Here is a 22,292-nt window from a genome sequence, read left to right on the forward strand (position 1 = left end):
CTTAATAGAGAGGTCAGCACGCCGGACTAAACCTATGCCCCCAGGGGTCATGAGCCATCTCCTCGGGAACTCCTGCACGTTGCGTATGCGGCCGGTGAGCAGACCTAGCTACCTCCTTCAACAAGGCAGGTGCTTACGCAGTCCAACCCTGCGCGCACCGCTCAGTCACTGACATCTATTAAGCTTTGGCTGATGCATATGACGCAGAACGCCCATACTATGCCCACATGATGGTTAGTTCTATCAGGCCAGAGGCCCTCAGATCAAATATCCAAATCGTAGTTGTCAGGACCCCGATCCTAAGTCACACCGATCTAGCATGTAACACATCATATCACTTTGCGGCCTCACGCACGGTATTCCCACGGGTGCCACCTTACCTGGCCCGGGACCGTTTGCGCTTTTGGCTCACGTATATGATAGTGCCGCTAGCATCCATATGACAAAGAACCCGGGCTGACATGGCTAGTCGTGAACCCAAGGTGGCACTAACTTACAGGGACAGGAATCCATGACCCAGCATCGAACGTGTCGGTCATCAGCGAGTGAATCCAGGCTGTAGCAACTTCGCTAGCAGGACTCCGGTGAACCGGGCTGTAGCGAGCTAACAGGACTCCGGTATTCATCGCGTGACATTTCCCCGAAGGGACAGACACAGGAACGAAGAAGGACACATGCCGGCCAGCCTAAGTGTTCCGGAGCAGTAGCAAGCTACCATGGCTCAGTGGAAACACTAGGAGACATTTCCCGGTAAGAGAGGCTACTAAGGATAAACAACTAGATAGTCAGATCCCACACATACCAAGCATTTCAAATAACATACACACAATATGCTCGATATGTGCAAATACAACATGGCATCACAACATGACTCTACAACTCAAGTATTTATTCAATAGGCTCCGAGGAGCGAGATATTACAAACAGGGGTCTCATGACCCAACATTCAGAGCATACAAGTCAAAGCATAAGCGGAAGCTATCATGTCTGAGTACAGACATCTATAAATGAAAAAGGCTGAGAAGCCTGACCATCTACCAAATCCTACCGAGGCACAAGATCGTAGCTGAGGTAACAAGCTAAACGTCGAAGTCCATGCGGTACTACTAGCGAGACTGAAGTCTCTCTGCAAAAACATAAATTAAGCAACGTGAGTACAAATGTACCCAGCAAGACTTACATCAGAACTATCTACATATGCATCATTATCAACAGAGAGGATGGTGGGGTTTAACTGCAGCAAGCCAGCTTTGACTTAGTGGCTAACCTGAACTACGACTGCAAGTAACTCTTTTGAGGTGGCGCACACGAGTCCACATATTCACCATATCAATACACCACTATGGATCCGCTCCCGTCTCCCTACGAGAACGCCATCCATAGCACTCACGCTTATCTTGCATATTTTAGAGTATCCACTTTCACTTGTCTATGAACTGTACAGGCAACCCAGAAGTCCTTTACCGCGGACACGGCTATTCGAATAGATCATATTAACCCTGCAGGGGTGTACTTCTTCACACACGCTCTCGCCACTTACCGCCATGTACACCTCGTGTATCTTGGCAACCTTCAAGCGGAAGCCTGGCAAGGGAGTCGGCCACGACCTGACTAACCACACGAGTCTCTCGTCCAGGTTTATCGCCTATTCGGGTTCCAACCGCAAGGAGATCCGGCCGGGGTGTCGCTCACGGCCCCAAACGATGTGTGCAGGGTTCCCAAGCCCACCATCCGGGTGCTACTTGGTACACCGGGCCACTGTGCCTAGTCTGTCCCAAGCCCACCTGTACCGGGTGCCACTTGGTAGACTACTAACACTACCTACAAACACCAGAAACTAGTTGCAACTCCTGGACAGAGATCATGTTGATTAATAAGTCGAGAGGGGTCGAGTTACCGGAACCCAATGTGTGGTAGTAACTAGTCATGGATCACAAACACAGAACTCAGTTCCTGAAGACGGCTGCAATGAGACAACCCACCATGTACTCCTACATGGCCTCTCACCGCTACCTTTACCAAATCGTGTTCACACACTTAGCTCTCAACGGTAGGACATGTTCACACACCTCTGATTCATCCCCGATGAATCAGACCTGACTCAACTCTAAGCAGTAGCAGGCATGACAAACAAGCATGAATGAGTAGGCACAACAGGGCTCAAACAACTCCTACTCATGCTAGTGGGTTTCATCTATTTACTGTGGCAATGACAGGTCATGCAAAGGATAAAGGGGTTCAGCTACCGCAACAAGTAACAGATGAATCAGTGTTGTCCTAATGCAGTAAAAGAGAGCAGGAGCGAGAGAGTAGGGTTGTATCGGAATGAACAAGGGGGTCTTGCTTGCCTGGCACTTCTGAAGATGATATAGCTCTTCATCGGTGTCATCGATCTCATCGTCGGTATCACGTCTATCGAGAGGGGGCAATCACCGGCAACTGAGGAAAAACACAATCAATGCAATGCACAATATGATGCATGAATGTGACATGGCAATATGCTGTGGTTTGTGCTAATGCAACTAAAACCAGATTAAAGAAGTTGGTTTGAATCCAAGATTCAAACTCAAACTCCATATGTGGATATTTAAATGCCATTAGTATGATTTGTGCTAAACAGCATCTATAAGTTGTTCTAACATGCATGAAACTAGTACAGATGGATAGATTGGATTTTTCTGATCATTTTTCATATATAAATTATTTCATTCTGACTTACGGTTGAATTTCTATGATTTATTGAAGTTTTAGCTATTTTCTGGAATTTCCTGATTATTTATAAAATAAACTAAATTCCAGAAAAGGAATATTGCGTCAGCATGGCGTCATGCTGACCTCAGCAGAGTCAACAGGGCAGCCTCGGGTCAAACCTGACCAGGGGGTCCCGCGTGTCAGTGTAATTAGTCTAACTAATTTTTAGTTAACACTAATCCTAACCTAATTAACAGGCCGGCCCCACCTGTCATGGACACAGGGGGGGTCCCGCCGTGGTCAAAGTGGGTCAAACCCACCGGCGGCTTGACGCCGGCGAGGCCAGCCGCGGTGGCGAGCCTCGGGTTTTGCCCACAGGGCTCGGTTTGGCGCGCGGAGCACAGCTTCGGGATGCGGACGCTCGTCCGCATCCAACTGTGGTGGTGGCGCGACCGGGGAGTGGCCGGAGTGGTGCCGGCGACGAGCTCGGCGGTGGCCGAAGCTCGGGTGCAAGTAAGGATGGGGCTGCGGTGCGCAAACGAGCGCGGCGAGGTGCCACGAAGGCTCTACGCGATGCGGGGAGCGCGTTGGGCGCATGCCCGGGACCAAATGGTCACCGGAGCATCACCGGCAACGAGTGCGGGCGGCGGCGCGTGCGGTTGGATGTGGTGCGGCAGCTACGGCGTGCGAGAGAGGGAGCGGAGAGGGGGAGCAGGAGCAGGAGCTCACGTCGGTTGCGACGAGGCGAACGGCGAGCTCGGGGATGCATCGGAGCGAGCGGGGCGGCGAGGCGGATCTCCGGCAGCCGAGGAGGAGAAAAGCATCGGGGCGGCGCTTCGGGGCCCTTCCGGTCGTGTGTCTCGATGAGGAGGTAGGGAGCGAGGTGGCGGAGCTCGAGGATAGCTCGGGGCGGCTCGGGGATGGCCGTGGCCGCGGTGGTGCACGTCGGCGGCGGTGGGCATGCTCGGCCATGGGGAGAGAAAGCAGAGGAGCAAGGGGGAGAGAGAACCAGAGAGTGAGAGAGCGTCGGGGGTCGCGTGGCGTCGCGGAGGGAGTCCAGGGCGATGAGGGGGCAGCAGGAGGTGGAAGCAGGAGGTGGTGCTCGGGCGCGGGCGCGTCGACACGCCTCTGCCTACTGGCAGAGGTTGAAGACGGTGGGGAGCTGGGCTGGGCCTCAGCCGCATTGCTGGGCCAGGTGGGGCGCTAGGTGGGCTGCAGGGGGTGGCCCAGGTAGGCTTCCTCTCTCTCTTGTTTTTCTATTACTTTCTGTTTTCTAGTTTTTCCTATTTGTTTTGATTTAGTAATAATACCAAACCATTTCATAAAATCCTGGAAACAATTATGGGTGCTTTCTGAATTATTTCAGTGACCCTTAACAATTTCCAACATTTATTTGAACACTTAAATTATTTATAGTATTTAAATGCCCAAAGTCAAATACAATAGGATTTAATTCAAAAATCCAGAATGGCCTAGAAATATGTGCATCATTGTTGGCAGGGGTTTTCACCTTTAACAAAAATAATGAACTTTTCTAAAGGGCATTCTAGGTTCATTGAAAATATTTTTATTTTGATCCTAATTGCATTTTATTTATTGCTAGGGTTTGTCATCCCCATTTCAAGTTTAAAAGAAATTTACACATGATGCAGCAACCAATCTAGCCCAAGTGCATAGCAAAGCCAGGGATGTGACAACTCACCCCCACTAAACAAGAATCTCGTCCCGAGATTCAAGTGTAGGGTAAGGTGAAGGGGGAACGCAAACTAGCACAATCTTCACGATCCAGGTTGCACTTCAAATGAACGATGATTCGTTCACCATCATTGTCTTGTCGTCTTATTCTGAGAACTCTAGCCAACATGACAAGGAGAGAAGAGGGAGACTCTAGATGGATCGATCTTCTCGAAGATCGAACAACTCGGGATTAACTCACAGAATGAGGCAGAACAAAATCTCTCGAACTGAGACACGAAGCACACATCTAGAGGGATGGAGTGGAACAGATGACGAGGGTTCACTAGGTAGACAACAATTCCACACCTAAGAAGGTGGTAAACGATTGTCAACGTAGCGAGGAGTTGAGTTGCCATGATACCACGACGAAACATCCTGGAGGAGGGTGATTCATAGATTATTACCTTAAGTGGCAAAAAGAATTACCTTTGATATAGAGATCATTGAGACTCTCTATATCAGCCTAAGGCAAATCACAGCAATCGATTGGCGGGTGTCGGTAGAATGGCATACTCGGACTTGGATGATGTGGATTACCTTGTTGAAGACAACGTAATGGATGAATTTTCTTACGACCGGAAATGGAAGGGACCCATGGTAGAATGACACATTGGCGGTGCAAGCTGGGAACAAAATGCAAATGCTGGGAATGATTCTGGTAACTGGGGAAGAACCCAACAATAGAGAGTGAATTCACTGTTTGAAAAGGTCATAGCATTGCCGAGGAAACTGAGAGGAATCCCAGTTAGTGCCGATGATAACACGTAGCACTTGTGTGTGCTCTCAAGAACTTGAGCATTTCCATATTCATCAGGGTTTACCAATCTCCGTGTCAAGGATCCTGGCAACACAACATACTACCATGATGGATAGTGATGGACGATGCAGATGCATAGGAAGATAACAACTTCTCAGATTTCACCTTAGCGAGGCCAAGGAAACAAAATCTGGATGATCGACCGAGAGACATTTAGCACTCCGCTTCTAATGTTCTCCTTGATGTGCTAGCGTAATCCATAGATAATTATGGTTTGATATTTACAACATCAAGTAAAAGGTCGGACTTCGGGAACACAAAAATCCATAAGGAACGACTAGGGAGTAGATCCTATGAAATCCTTATGGGGAGGTGGCCAACTTCCTCAATCAAGATATTATAATAACAGGTCTTCCGGCTGGGTGTGTTGGCCACGACATCCACTTTACCGGTTTCCGAGGGACCGATATTATAGTTCTTGGGAAATGTTCCAAACCATCATATCTGCCTGAGATTCAGATCTGGTTGGTGTCAGGATATTCCAGACTCATCGAGTCTAGGAAGAAAAATGAAAGTTTGCAACACAATTCGACGAGATAACGTTGCGAGATTCTCGGGAAATGAACTACGATAGCAAACTCCAAAACATGAGCTGGTTCTGCTACACACATGTGAACATGCTGTCCTAGACAAGCATGACCACGTGGTAGTCTTACAATAAAACACTACCGAGTTCTGGTTCGGAACCATCATCGAGGATATCGAAGTCCTTGCATAAGGTATACTCTTAAGAAGGAACTTCTTCTCCTTGAACAAATCAATCGGTGGCTTGGTGTGCTAGGGGCACCTATGGAATGAAGGTTGCAAGTCTCCAGACCACAAAATACTTCGCACGTATGCATGACTGACTTGGGATGATTCCAGAGGAAGCAAAACTAACTTTCTCAAATTCATGGCGGCAACTTTCACCAAATGCACGTGTATAAGAGGAAGTCACTCCTTTCATCAACAAATACTTCATGAGCTAGCATGAAGAAAATGCTTTCAAAAGTTTCCAACACTAACTTGTTGTCCAACAAGATCATGGAGGAGATAAGGATGTTGTCAATGGGCTCAACAACAATTCATCTGGGTTTCCTTTTAAAAGGAATTCCATAGTTAAGTGAACAAGTGATAGCATTGGTCAGACCCAAAAGATATAATGGTGTATGCTCGAGGGATCAACCACGAGTAAGACAACATTACGAATATCATTGGTTCTGGTCTGATTGGATGATAGCCCATACTCCAATCAAAGGTTGGATAAAATTGATAGGTCCATTAACTGATCACGAGGTTCAGTCGATGAAAATATCAACTTTCTTCAACACACATACAAGACATCCCTTATAATGAACTATATCGGACAAGCTTCTATCTTCCAACTCCCCAAGTTGATGCATAGCTTGACCAACTAGCTCAGGGGTATCCAACACGGATTCTTGGAGAAAGGGTGGTTTACAGGATAAACCAACTTGACCACGAGCTCAACATAACAGTCAGGTGACAACCTACTGATACTTTCGAGAAGATATTCGGAAAATCACGAACCACCGATATGTTACTAAGCTCGAGAACGACCTTGCTTTTCAGGGCAAGACGATATGATCAACAGAGCAACGTATTGACACAATCCCAACTCATTGATCAGAGGGTGCACCAGAAATAAAGACTAGGTAGCACGATCAATCTTAGAATGATGACTCAATAATCAGCACGCTAAGAATGAGGTTGTTGTCCATTTAACTACCAAGCAACGGAGTTGCTAGCAGTATTGATTTCACACACCACGATTCACTTGTCGGCATTCCGGTTACAATAACACAGGAACCAAGGAATGAACAATGATGGCAAGAAGTATCACTGTACCAAGAGTTCATAGGATGGTGTGCAATTCCCATGACATTCTTCATATAAAGATGGTAATACTCCAAGGTGGAACAGAGCAAAAGCAAGATTAGCAATTTGATCTGCGGAGTACGACTGCTTTGACCCAATCCTGGAAATGGACAAGGTACTGGAGTTTGTTTCTCCTAGTCATTCCGGAATAGAATGGCTTGACGGACCACAAGAGTAATAGGAATGCGCGCATACTCTTGACTATCAAATGATAGACCAGGGTTAAAAGACAACTAAGAGGGACAACTCAAAGAACATATAATTTTCTGAGTTGTGGATGCATAGATTAGTATGTCGAACCAAGTTCAATATGTTTCTTTCGGATAACCCATGCCGAGAGGTAGGACTGGCAGAGTCACAATTTATGAATGGAGAACTCCTCAAGAGTACTCTGATTGTGATCTTTTGGTTCAAATAACTTCTGCCTGAATGGTTCATGGTATTTGGAAGAAGGAAATACCACGGACCTCGAGGACTATCGCAAGGTTACCATTAACCTAAAGGAACTAGCAAACACTATCAACATGAAGTAAGTAGAGTGAATATCGGGTTCAAGAATCCAGGAATAGAATACCTACTACTAAGTAGCATCACGGGATGCTTTCGAGAATAAAGGCCAGAAGCATCACAGTGGGACGCAAATCATGGCTAGATTACTAGATGATCCCCTAGGACACCTAGAGTCATAATAATAATTCCAACATATATGTCGAGGCAATAGAATACCTCAACTCAGCAATTAGTGTGATTAACGTGGCCCAAAGGAACATAAAAAACCGGAGGGAAAGGGTTTGCAAGTGCATCAGATTGTTTAGAAACCTGGGATGACTCGGACAGCATAACGGCTGTAAATGCTCAAAAGTTGGAGACATACTACAGAAATGGTGGCATAGCCACTCAGAAGCACAATATCAAGGTTTCGAGATCATCAGTTAACATACAGAAGTAGTAGGAACTGGACTGAGGCTTAAGTCCAACAGTTCTATAGGTCTACGGATTAGTAACACGTGATCCTGATAGAAAGAAGAGAAAGCCTAGTTCCTTAACCCCGTAGAAAAGATAAGATGACTCAGATCAGAAGGGCATGAGGTAAAGGAGTAAAAAGAGCCTTACGTTCCATCCCACAATCAATTCCCTTATATAACTAAAGAATTTCTAGACTCAACTTCGACTAGTTTGGCTTGGTAATCCTACAGGCAGTCAAGCTCTGATACCAAAGCTGTCAGGACCCCGATCCTAAGTCACACCGATCTAGCATGTAACACATCATATCACTTTGCGGCCTCACGCACGGTATTCCCACGGGTGCCACCTTACCTGGCCCGGGACCGTTTGCGCTTTTGGCTCACGTATATGATAGTGCCACTAGCATCCATATGACAAAGAACCCGGGCTGACATGGCTAGTCGTGAACCCAAGGTGGCACTAACTTACAGGGACAGGCATCCATGACCCAGCATCGAACGTGTCGGTCATCAGCGAGTGAATCCAGGCTGTAGCAACTGGGCTAGCAGGACTCCGGTGAACCGGGCTGTAGCGAGCTAACAGGACTCCGATATTCATCGCGTGACATTTCCCTGGAGGGACAAACACAGGAACGAAGAAGGACACATGCCGGCCAGCCTAAGTGTTCCGGAGCAGTAGCAAGCTACCATGGCTCAGTGGAAACACTAGGAGACATTTCCCGGTAAGAGAGGCTACTAAGGATAAACAACTAGATAGTCAGATCCCACACATACCAAGCATTTCAATAACATACACACAATATGCTCGATATGTGCAAATACAACATGGCATCACAACATGACTCTACAACTCAAGTATTTATTCAATAGGCTCCGAGGAGCGAGATATTACAAACAGGGGTCTCATGACCCAACATTCAGAGCATACAAGTCAAAGCACAAGCGGAAGCTATCATGTCTGAGTACAGACATCTATAAATGAAAAAGGCTGAGAAGCCTGACTATCTACCAAATCCTGCCGAGGGCACAAGATCGTAGCTGAGGTAACAAGCTAAACGTCGAAGTCCACGCGGTACTACTAGCGAGACTGACGTCTCTCTGCAAAAACATAAATTAGGCAACGTGAGTACAAATGTACCCAGCAAGACTTACATCAGAACTAACTACATATGCATCATTATCAACAAAGGGGATGGTGGGGTTTAACTGCAGCAAGCCAGCTTTGACTCGGTGGCTATCCTGAACTACGACTGCAAGTAACTCTTTTGAGGTGGCGCACACGAGTCCACATATTCACCGTATCAATACCCCACTATGGATCCGCTCCCGTCTCCCTACGAGAACGCCATCCATAGCACTCACGCTTATCTTGCGTATTTTAGAGTATCCAGTTTTCAGTTGTCTATGAACTGTACAGGCAACCCAGAAGTCCTTTACCGCGGACACGGCTATTCGAATAGATCATATTAACCCTGCAGGGGTGTACTTCTTCACACACGCTCTCGCCACTTACCGCCATGTACACCTCGTGTATCTCGGCAACCTTCAAGCGGAAGCCTGGCGAGGGAGTCGGCCACGACCTGACTAACCACACAAGTCTCTCGTCCAGGTTTATCGCCTATTCGGGTTCCATCCGCAAGGAGATCCGGCCGGGGTGTCGCTCACGGCCCCAAACGATGTGTGCAGGGTTCCCAAGCCCACCATCCGGGTGCTACTTGGTACACCGGGCCACTGTGCCTAGTCTGTCCCAAGCCCACCTGTACCGGGTGCCACTTGGTAGACTACTAACACTACCTACAAACACCAGAAACTAGTTGCAACTCCTGGACAGAGATCATGTTGATTAATAAGTCGAGAGGGGTCGAGTTACCGGAACCCAATGTGTGGTAGTAACTGGTCATGGATCACAAACACAGAACTCAGTTCCTGAAGACGGCTGCAATGAGACAACCCACCATGTACTCCTACATGGCCTCTCACCGCTACCTTTACCAAATCGTGTTCACACACTTAGCTCTCAACGGTAGGACATGTTCACACACCTCTGATTCATCCCCGATGAATCAGACCTGACTCAACTCTAAGCAGTAGCAGGCATGACAAACAAGCATGAATGAGTAGGCACAACAGGGCTCAAACAACTCCTACTCATGCTAGTGGGTTTCATCTATTTACTGTGGCAATGACAGGTCATGCAAAGGATAAAGGGGTTCAGCTACCGCAACAAGTAACAGATGAATCGGTGTTGTCCTAATGCAGTAAAAGAGAGCAGGAGCGAGAGAGTAGGGTTGTATCGGAATGAACAAGGGGGTTTTGCTTGCGTGGCACTTCTGAAGATGATATAGCTCTTCATCGGTGTCATCGATCTCATCGTCGGTATCACGTCTATCGAGAGGGGGCAATCACCGGCAACTGAGGAAAAACACAATCAATGCAATGCACAATATGATGCATGAATGTGACATGGCAATATGCTGTGGTTTGTGCTAATGCAACTAAAACCAGATTAAATGAAGTTGGTTTGAATCCAAGATTCAAACTCAAACTCCATATGTGGATATTTAAATGCCATTAGTATGATTTGTGCTAAACGGCATCTATAAGTTGTTCTAACATGCATGAAACCAGTACAGATGGATAGATTGGATTTTTCTGATCATTTTTCATATATAAATTATTTCATTCTGAGTTACGGTTGAATTTCTATGATTTATTGAAGTTTTAGCTATTTTCTAGAATTTCCTGATTATTTATAAAATAAACTAAATTCCAGAAAAGGAATATTGCGTCAGCATGGCGTCATGCTGACTTCAGCAGAGTCAACAGGGCAGCCTCGGGTCAAATCTGACCAGGGGGTCCCGCGTGTCAGTGTAATTAGTCTAACTAATTTTTAGTTAACACTGATCCTAACCTAATTAACAGGCCGGCCCCACCTGTCATGGACACAGGAGGGGTCCCGCCGTGGTCAAAGTGGGTCAAACCCACCGGCGGCTTGACACCGGCGAGGCCAGCCGCGGTGGCGAGCCTCGGGTTTTGCCCACAGGGCTCGGTTTGGCGCGCGGAGCACAGCTTCGGGATGCGGACGCTCGTCCGCATCCAACTGTGGTGGTGGCGCAGCCGGGGAGTGGCCGGAGTGGTGCCGGCGACGAGCTCGGCGGCGGCTGAAGCTCGGGTGCAAGTGGGGATGGGGCTGCGGTGCGCAAACGAGCGCGTCGAGGTGCCACGGAGGCTCTACGCGATGCGGGGAGCGCGTTGGGCGCATGCCCGGGACCAAATGGTCACCGGAGCATCACCAACGACGAGTGCGGGCGGTGGCGCATGCGGTTGGATGTGGTGCGGCAGCTACGGCGTGCGAGAGAGGGAGCGGAGAGGGGGAGCAGGAGCAGAAGCTCATGGCGGTTGCGACGAGGCGAACGGCGAGCTCGGGGATGCATCGGAGCGAGCGGGGCGGCGAGGCGGATCTCCGGCGGCCGAGGAGGAGAAAAGCATCGGGGCGGCGCTTTAGGGCCCTTCCGGTCGTGTGTCTCGGTGAGGAGGTAGGGAGCGAGGTGGCGGAGCTCGAGGATAGCTCGGGGCGGCTCGGGGATGGCCGTGGCCGCGGTGGTGCACGTCGGCGGCGGTGGGCATGCTCGGCCATGGGGAGAGAAAGCAGAGGAGCAAGGGGGAGAGAGAACCAGAGAGTGAGAGAGCGTCGGGGGTCACGTGGCGTCGCGGAGGGAGTCCAGGGCAATGAGGGGGCAGCAGGAGGTGGAAGCAGGAGGTGGTGCTCGGGCGCGTCGACACGCCTCTGCCTACTGGCAGAGGTTGAAGACGGTGGGGAGCTGGGCTGGGCCTTAGCCGCATTGCTGGGCCAGGTGGGGAACTAGGTGGGCTGCAGGGGGGTGGCCCAGGTAGGCTTCCTCTCTCTCTTGTTTTTCTATTACTTTCTGTTTTCTAGTTTTTGCTATTTGTTTTGATTTAGTAATAATACCAAACCATTTCATAAAATCCTGGAAACAATTATGGGTGCTTTCTGAATTATTTCAGTGACCCTTAACAATTTCCAACATTTATTTGAACATTTAAATTATTTATAGTATTTAAATGCCCAAAGTCAAATACAATAGGATTTAATTCAAAAATCCAGAATGGCCTAGAAATATGTGCATCATTGTTGGCAGGGGTTTTCACCTTTAACAAAAATAATGAACTTTTCTAAAGGGCATTCTAGGTTCATTGAAAATATTTTTATTTTGATCCTAATTGCATTTTATTTAGTGCTAGGGTTTGTCATCCCCATTTCAAGTTTAAAAGAAATTTAGATTTGATGCAGCAACCAAGCTAGCCCAAGTGCATAGCAAAGCCAGGGATGTGACAACTCACCCCCACTAAACAAGAATCTCATCCCGAGATTCAAGCGTAGGGTAAGGTGAAGGGGGAACGCAAACTAGCACAATCTTCACGATCCAGGTTGCACTTCAAATGAACGTTGATTCGTTCACCATCATTGTCTTGTCGTCTTATTCTGAGAACTCCAGCTAACATGACAAGGAGAGAAGAGGGAGACTCTAGATGGATCGATCTTCTCGAAGATCGAACAACTCGGGATTAACTCACAGAATGAGGCAGAACAAAATCTCTCGAACTGAGACACGAAGCACACATCTAGAGGGATGGAGTGGAACAGATGACGAGGGTTCACTAGGTAGACAACAATTCCACACCTAAGAAGGTGGTAAATGATTGTCAACGTAGCGAGGAGTTGAGTTGCCATGATACCACGACGAAACATCCTGGAGGAGGGTGATTCGTAGATTATTACCTTAAGTGGCAAAAAGAATTACCTTTGATATAGAGATCATTGAGACTCTCTATATCAGCCTAAGGCAAATCACAGCAATCGATTGGCGGGGGTCGGTAGAATGGCATACTCGGACTTGGATGATGTGGATTACCTTGTTGAAGACAACGTAATGGATGAATTTGCTTACCACCGGAAATGGAAGGGACCCATGGTAGAATGGCACATTGGCGGTGCAAGCTGGGAACAAAATGCAAATGCTGGGAATGATTCTGGTAACTAGGGAAGAACCCAACAATAGAGAGTGAATTCACTGTTTGAAAAGGTCATAGCATTGCCGAGGAAACTGAGAGGAATCCCAGTTAGTGCCGATGATAACACGTAGCGCTTGTGTGTGCTCTCAAGAACTTGAGCATTTCCATATTCATCAGGGTTTACCAATCTCCGTGTCAAGGATCCTGGCAACACAACATACTACAATGATGGATAGTGATGGACGATGCAGATGCATAGGAAGATAACAACTTCTCAGATTTCACCTTAGCGAGGCCAAGGAAACAAAATCTGGATGATCGACCGAGAGACATTTAGCACTCCGCTTCTAATGTTCTCCTTGATGTGCTAGCGTAATCCATAGATAATTATGGTTTGATATTTACAACATCAAGTAAAAGGTCGGACTTCGGGAACACAAAAATCCATAAGGAACGACTAGGGAGTAGATCCTATGAAATCCTTATGGGGAGGTGGCCAACTTCCTCAATCAAGATATTATAATAACAGGTCTTCCGGCTGGGTGTGTTGGCCACGACATCCACTTTACCGGTTTCCGAGGGACCGATATTATAGTTCTTGGGAAATGTTCCAAACCATCATATCTGCCTGAGATTCAGATCTGGTTGGTGTCAGGATATTCCAGACTCATCGAGTCTAGGAAGAAAAATGAAAGTTTGCAACACAATTCGACGAGATAACGTTGCGAGATTCTCGGGAAATGAACTACGATAGCAAACTCCAAAACATGAGCTGGTTCTGCTACACACATGTGAACACGCTGTCCTAGACAAGCATGACCACGTGGTAGTCTTACAATAAAACACTACCGAGTTCTGGTTCGGAACCATCATCGAGGATATTGAAGTCCTTGCATAAGGTATACTCTTAAGAAGGAACTTCTTCTCCTTGAACAAATCAATCGGTGGCTTGGTGTGCTAGGGGCACCTATGGAATGAAGGTTGCAAGTCTCCAGACCACAAAATACTTCGCACGTATGCATGACTGACTTGGGATGATTCCAGAAGAAGCAAAACTAACTTTCTCAAATTCATGGCGGCAACTTTCACCAAATGCACGTGTATAAGAGGAAGTCACTCCTTTCATCAACAAATACTTCATGAGCTAGCATGAAGAAAATGCTTTCAAAAGTTTCCAACACTAACTTGTTGTCCAACAAGATCATGGAGGAGATAAGGATGTTGTCAATGGGCTCAACAACAATTCATCTGGGTTTCCTTTTAAAAGGAATTCCATAGTTAAGTGAACAAGTGATAGCATTGGTCAGACCCAAAAGATATAATGGTGTATGCTCGAGGGATCAACCACGAGTAAGACAACATTACGAATATCATTGGTTCTGGTCTGATTGGATGATAGCCCATACTCCAATCAAAGGTTGGATAAAATTGATAGGTCCATTAACTGATCACGAGGTTCAGTCGATGAAAATATCAACTTTCTTCAACACACATACAAGACATCCCTTATAATGAACTATATCGGACAAGCTTCTATCTTCCAACTCCCCAAGTTGATGCATAGCTTGACCAACTAGCTCAGGGGTATCCAACATGGATTCTTGGAGAAAGGGTGGTTTACAGGATAAACCAACTTGACCACGAGCTCAACATAACAGTCAGGTGACAACCTACTGATACTTTCGAGAAGATATTCGGAAAATCACGAACCACCGATATGTTACTAAGCTCGAGAACGACCTTGCTTTTCAGGGCAAGACGATATGATCAACAGAGCAAGGTATTGACACAATCCCAACTCATTGATCAGAGGGTGCACCAGAAATAAAGACTAGGTAGCACAATCAATCTTAGAATGATGGCTCAATAATCAGCACGCTAAGAATGAGGTTGTTGTCCATTTAACTACCAAGCAACGGAGTTGCTAGCAGTATTGATTTCACACACCACGATTCACTTGTCGGCATTCCGGTTACAATAACACAGGAACCGAGGAATGAACAATGATGGCAAGAAGTATCACTGTACCAAGAGTTCATAGGATGGTGTGCAATTCCCATGACATTCTTCATATAAAGATGGTAATACTCCAAGGTGGAACAGAGCAAAAGCAAGATTAGCAATTTGATCTGCGGAGTACGACTGCTTTGACCCAATCCTGGAAATGGACAAGGTACTGGAGTTTGTTTCTCCTAGTCATTCCGGAATAGAATGGCTTGACGGACCACAAGAGTAATAGGAATGCGCGCATACTCTTGACTATCAAATGATAGACCAATGTTAAAAGACAACTAAGAGGGACAACTCAAAGAACATATAATTTTCTGAGTTGTGGATGCATAGATTAGTATGTCGAACCAAGTTCAATATGTTTCTTCCGGATAACCCATGCAGAGAGGTAGGACTGGCAGAGTCACGATTTATGAATGGAGAACTCCTCAAGAGTACTCTGATTGTGATCTTTTGATTCAAATAACTTCTTCCTGAATGGTTCATGGTATTTGGAAGAAGCAAATACCATGGACCTCGAGGACTATCGCAAGGTTACCATTAACCTAAAGGAACTAGCAAACACTATCAACATGAAGTAAGTAGAGTGAATCTCGGGTTCAAGAATCCAGGAATAGAATACCTACTACTAAGTAGCATCACGGGATGCTTTCGAGAATAAAGGCCAGAAGCATCACAGTGGGACGCAAATCATGGCTAGATTACTAGATGATCCCCTAGGACACCTAGGGTCATAATAATAATTCCAACATATATGTCGAGGCAATAGAATACCTCAACTCAGCAATTAGTGTGATTAACCTGGCCCAAAGGAACATAAAAAACCGGAGGGAAAGGGTTTGCAAGTGCATCAGATTGTTTAGAAACCTGGGATGACTCGGACAGCATAACGGCTGTAAATGCTCAAAAGTTGGAGACATACTACAGAAATGGTGGCATAGCCACTCAGAAGCACAATATCAAGGTTTCGAGATCATCAGTTAACATACAGAAGTAGTAGGAACTGGACTGAGGCTTAAGTCCAACAGTTCTATAGGTCTACGGATTAGTAACACGTGATCCTGGTAGAAAGAAGAGAAAGCCTAGTTCCTTAACCCCGTAGAAAAGATAAGATGACTCAAATCAGAAGGGCATGAGGTAAAGGAGTAAAAAGAGCCTTACGTTCCATCCCACAATCAATTCCCTTATATAACTAAAGAATTTCTAGACTCAACTTCGACCAGTTTGGCTTGGTAATCCTACAGGCAGTCAAGCTCTGATACCAAAGCTCTCAGGACCCCGATCCTAAGTCACACCGATCTAGCATGTAACACATCATATCACTTTGCGGCCTCACGCACGGTATTCCCACGGGTGCCACCTTACCTGGCCCGGGACCGTTTGCGCTTTTGGCTCACGTATATGATAGTGCCACTAGCATCCATATGACAAAGAACCCGGGCTGACATGGCTAGTCGTGAACCCAAGGTGGCACTAACTTATAGGGACAGGAATCCATGACCCAGCATCGAACGTGTCGGTCATCAGCGAGTGAATCCAGGCTGTAGCAACTGGGCTAGCAGGACTCCGGTGAACCGGGCTGTAGCGAGCTAACAGGACTCCGGTATTCATCGCGTGACATTTCCCCGAAGGGACAGACACAGGAACGAAGAAGGACACATGCCGGCCAGCCTAAGTGTTCCGGAGTAGTAGCAAGCTACCATGGCTCAGTGGAAACACTAGGAGACATTTCCCGGTAAGAGAGGCTACTAAGGATAAACAACTAGATAGTCAGATCCCACACATACCAAGCATTTCAAATAACATACACACAATATGCTCGATATGTGCAAATACAACATGGCATCACAACATGACTCTACAACTCAAGTATTTATTCAATAGGCTCCGAGGAGCGAGATATTACAAACAGGGGTCTCATGACCCAACATTCAGAGCATACAAGTCAAAGCACAAGCGGAAGCTATCATGTCTGAGTACTGACATCTATAAATGAAAAAGGCTGAGAAGCCTGACCATCTACCAAATCCTGCCGAGGCACAAGATTGTAGCTGAGGTAACAAGCTAAACGTCGAAGTCCACGCGGTACTACTAGCGAGACTGAAGTCTCTCTGCAAAAACATAAATTAAGCAACGTGAGTACAAATGTACCCAGCAAGACTTACATCAGAACTATCTACATATGCATCATTATCAACAGAGAGGATGGTGGGGTTTAACTGCAGCAAGCCAACTTTGACTCGGTGGCTAACCTGAACTACGACTGCAAGTAACTCTTTTGAGGTGGCGCACACGAGTCCACATATTCACCATATCAATACACCACTATGGATCCGCTCCCATCTCCCTACGAGAACGCCATCCATAGCACTCACGCTTATCTTGCATATTTTAGAGTATCCACTTTCACTTGTCTATGAACTGTACAGGCAACCCAGAAGTCCTTTACCGCGGACACGGCTATTCGAATAGATCATATTAACCCTGCAGGGGTGTACTTCTTCACACACGCTCTCGCCACTTACCGCCATGTACACCTCGTGTATCTCGGCAACCTTCAAGCGGAAGCCTGGCGAGGGAGTCGGCCACGACCTGACTAACCACACAAGTCTCTCGTCCAGGTTTATCGCCTATTCGGGTTCCATCCGCAAGGAGATCCGGCTGGGGTGTCGCTCACGGCCCCAAACGATGTGTGCAGGGTTCCCAAGCCCACCATCCGGGTGCTACTTGGTACACCGGGCCACTGTGCCTAGTCTGTCCCAAGCCCACCTGTACCGGGTGCCACTTGGTAGACTACTAACACTACCTACAAACACCAGAAACTAGTTGCAACTCCTGGACAGAGATCATGTTGATTAATAAGTCGAGAGGGGTCGAGTTACCGGAACCCAATGTGTGGTAGTAACTGGTCATGGATCACAAACACAGAACTCAGTTCCTGAAGACGGCTGCAATGAGACAACCCACCATGTACTCCTACATGGCCTCTCACCGCTATCTTTACCAAATCGTGTTCACACACTTAGCTCTCAACGGTAGGACATGTTCACACACCTCTGATTCATCCCCGATGAATCAGACCTGACTCAACTCTAAGCAGTAGCAGGCATGACAAACAAGCATGAATGAGTAGGCACAACAGGGCTCAAACAACTCCTACTCATGCTAGTGGGTTTCATCTATTTACTGTGGCAATGACAGGTCATGCAAAGGATAAAGGGGTTCAGCTACCGCAACAAGTAACAGATGAATCGGTGTTGTCCTAATGCAGTAAAAGAGAGCAGGAGCGAGAGAGTAGGGTTGTATCGGAATGAACAAGGGGGTTTTGCTTGCCTGGCACTTCTGAAGACGATATAGCTCTTCATCAGTGTCATCGATCTCATCGTCGGTATCATGTCTATCGAGAGGGGGCAATCACCGGCAACTGAGGAAAAACACAATCAATGCAATGCACAATATGATGCATGAATGTGACATGGCAATATGCTGTGGTTTGTGCTAATGCAACTAAAACCAGATTAAATGAAGTTGGTTTGAATCCAAGATTCAAACTCAAACTCCATATGTGGATATTTAAATGCCATTAGTATGATTTGTGCTAAACAGCATCTATAAGTTGTTCTAACATGCATGAAACCAGTACAGATGGATAGATTGGATTTTTCTGATCATTTTTCATATATAAATTATTTCATTCTGAGTTACGGTTGAATTTCTATGATTTATTGAAGTTTTAGCTATTTTCTGGAATTTCCTGATTATTTATAAAATAAACTAAATTCCAGAAAAGGAATATTGCGTCAGCATGGCGTCATGCTGACCTCAGCAGAGTCAACAGGGCAGCCTCGGGTCAAACCTGACCAGGGGGTCCCGCGTGTCAGTGTAATTAGTCTAACTAATTTTTTGTTAACACTAATCCTAACCTAATTAACAGGCAGAGGTTGAAGACGGTGGGGAGCTGGGCTGGGCCTCAGCCGCATTGCTGGGCCAGGTGGGGCGCTAGGTGGGCTGCAGGGGGGTGGCCCTGGTAGGCTTCCTCTCTCTCTTGTTTTTCTATTACTTTCTGTTTACTAGTTTTTGCTATTTGTTTTGATTTAGTAATAAAACCAAACCATTTCATAAAATCCTGGAAACAATTATGGGTGCTTTCTGAATTATTTCAGTGACCCTTAACAATTTCCAACATTTATTTGAACATTTAAATTATTTATAGTATTTAAATGCCCAAAGTCAAATACAATAGGATTTAATTCAAAAATCCAGAATGGCCTAGAAATATGTGCATCATTGTTGGCAGGGGTTTTCACCTTTAACAAAAATAATGAACTTTTCTAAAGGGCATTCTAGGTTCATTGAAAATATTTTTATTTTGATCCTAATTGCATTTTATTTAGTGCTAGGGTTTGTCATCCCCATTTCAAGTTTAAAAGAAATTTAGACATGATGCAGCAACCAAGCTAGCCCAAGTGCATAGCAAAGCCAGGGATGTGACAGTAGTGGATTAGGAACGCGCGGTAACATGGTTCAGTGTAAAGTCATTGTAACCACAGTAACCGTGTGTCCAAACGTCAAGGGGAAAACCCGAGGAATCACCCCCGGTGAATTCCCCTTGATGTAATCATCAAGGTGAACGTAAGAGGGACCACCCTCGAGGTTCACACTTGAGAGGTTGCACGACAGATTCATATCGGAAGTGGTTAAAGAGGAAATCACCCTCGATGAACACGACCAAATAGCTACACTACAGGGTTAACATCATAAGTGCTGATGAGGCCTCACCCTCGGCACTTGATAGTAACCCAGTAGTGTCGAGCAACTATGGGGAAGTGATGTGGGGTGCCGGGGCCTAGTCTTCGATCCCGTTGATCGGGTCTTCGATGATGAATCAGGGGCAACAAGGACAAGGTGGGGGGTCACTGATGGATCACTAACCAACCTGTACTAAGCAGTTTAGGATAAGTAGGTAAGTAACAATAAGTAGGTTACAAAAGCAGGCTATGCATCAGAAAAGGAGCAATCAATTACAGTAGCAAAATCTAATGCAAGCATGAGGGAATGGAATGGGCGATATCGGGAAGATCAAAGGGGGGGCTTGCCTGGTTGCTCTGGCAAGGAGGGGTCGTCGTCGACGTAGTCGATCACAGGGGCATCAGCATCGTCACGGGGTCTACCGAAGAGAAGAGGGGGAGAAACAGTAAATACATAGCAAGCCAAGTGAAAAACGGAACAACAGATAGAGCTAGACGTGTTCTAACGCGGTGCTACATGATACCGGTAAAGGGGGAAGTCAACCGGGAATGTTTTCCCGGTTCTGAGCCTGTGTCAGACAAATGACCGGAGAGGGAAAGTTCCATGTTCAGATAGTTAGAGGCATCTGACAGGTAAACGGATCACGCATTCGGATTCCTCTCGTTTTTCTGAGCAACTTTCATGTAGAAAACATTTTCATCCAAGTTACGGTTTAATTTCTATGAATTAACGAAGTTCAAAGCATTTTCTGGAATTACTGAAATTCTGGTAAGTCCTCAGTTTTAAACATCACTTGGCTGTTTTCAAAAGGCTATAACTATTGTTCTGTCCAACCTATGGGTTAGTGCCTTATATCAATCTTGAGCAATTTTCTGTGATCTACATGACAGAATCTAGTCCATCTATATTAGTGTCCATCTGCTTGTTCAAATCTTTGTTTGAAAAGTGCTACTGGAAGTTAATTCTGGAATCTGCTTTTCAGTTCTTCCAGTTAACAGAACATAGACTTTTGTCCTTTTTATAGGAACTAATCTAGGCGGCTTTTGAATTTGGTCCAATGGAAAGAATTGAACCCTGCCAAGTGTACTACACATACGAATTTTACTCATATTAACTTTTGTTTAGGTGTTGTTTAAGGGCCGTGAAGAGGGCTAGTTATTGTAAAAATTGCAAAGCTGACTATTGCTACTGTAACTAAATGTTACTGTAGCAGGGGAGTAGCAGCCGAGCGCAGCGGGCAGAGCAGCAGCAAGGAGCAACAGCGGCGGCGCGGCGAGGTTGTCGAAGGCGGGCGAGGCCGAAGGTGGGTGCGGCCACACACTCAGATCACACACACACCACACGCACACATCGCGCACAAACAATGCATGCACGCATAACACGTACACACACACATGGTCGCTCGGCCATGGCCACGTCCATGGCCAGCCGTATCAGGCTAGCAGCAGCCGGCCGCAACGGCTAGCGGCAACACGTGCGCACGGGGGCAGCTTGGTCAGTGGTGGAACGGGGGCACGGCCGCGTGCGGGCAGCGCGCGACGGGGCGTGGCTGGTCGAGCAGCAGGAGAGGAAGGCTGGGGGCGAGTCCGCGGCAAGGAAGGCACGGGGAGCCCGTGGCCGGGACGGAAGTTGAGCTCCGGCCAGCTAACGTGGCGGAGCGCGGCTACCAGTGGCGGAAATAGCAATAACAGCAGCATCACGCAGGGCAAGTAGCAACGGCAGTAGCATCGCAAGGAACTGTAGGAGCACGTACGCAGACGCTAAACTACGGCCATGGCAGCCACCTGCTCGTACAGGTGACTACGACGAGGGATCCGAGACCGAGGTGAGGGGGATTCGGAGGAGAAGCTCACCAGGGAGGCACAAGGGGGGCCGGTGACGGCTTAGTAGCTGCAGGCTCACCGGAATCGCCGAGATTTGCCGGCGACCCAAGGAAGAAGGGTGCAGCGTCAAGGGCGATGTAGGGGCTCCGGGCTCGAGGTCATTGACAAAGAGGAAGCAGAAGATGATGGCCATGCTCCTGGTGCATTCCTAGCCAGCGGGGAGGTCAGTGGCCACGCGATGACGATGGCCATGGCAGCGGCAGCGCTCGGCGTCAAACAAATCGAGAGAAGGAATGAGAGGGAGAGCGATTGGGCAGCTAGGGTTTCACCAGGGGTCTCGGGGGAGCCTATATATGCGTGAGGAGGCAATGGGTGGATAACACATGGAGATCTGAGGCGTATACGTGCGTGTGAGCTCCATGAAGATGCGATGAATAGGAGGTTAGGGATGACGGGGAGGTGGGCTGGGCCAATGTTGTTAGACGGGCCAAAGTGCATAATGGCACTAGAGCCCATTAACACATAGTAGTTAGGCCTTTTCTTTTTCTTTTAATTTTTACCCTGTTGCAGAATATGTTTGCAATATTT

This window comes from Triticum aestivum, chromosome 1B, assembly GCF_018294505.1.
Source record: "Triticum aestivum cultivar Chinese Spring chromosome 1B, IWGSC CS RefSeq v2.1, whole genome shotgun sequence".
Lineage (NCBI taxonomy): Eukaryota > Viridiplantae > Streptophyta > Magnoliopsida > Poales > Poaceae > Triticum > Triticum aestivum.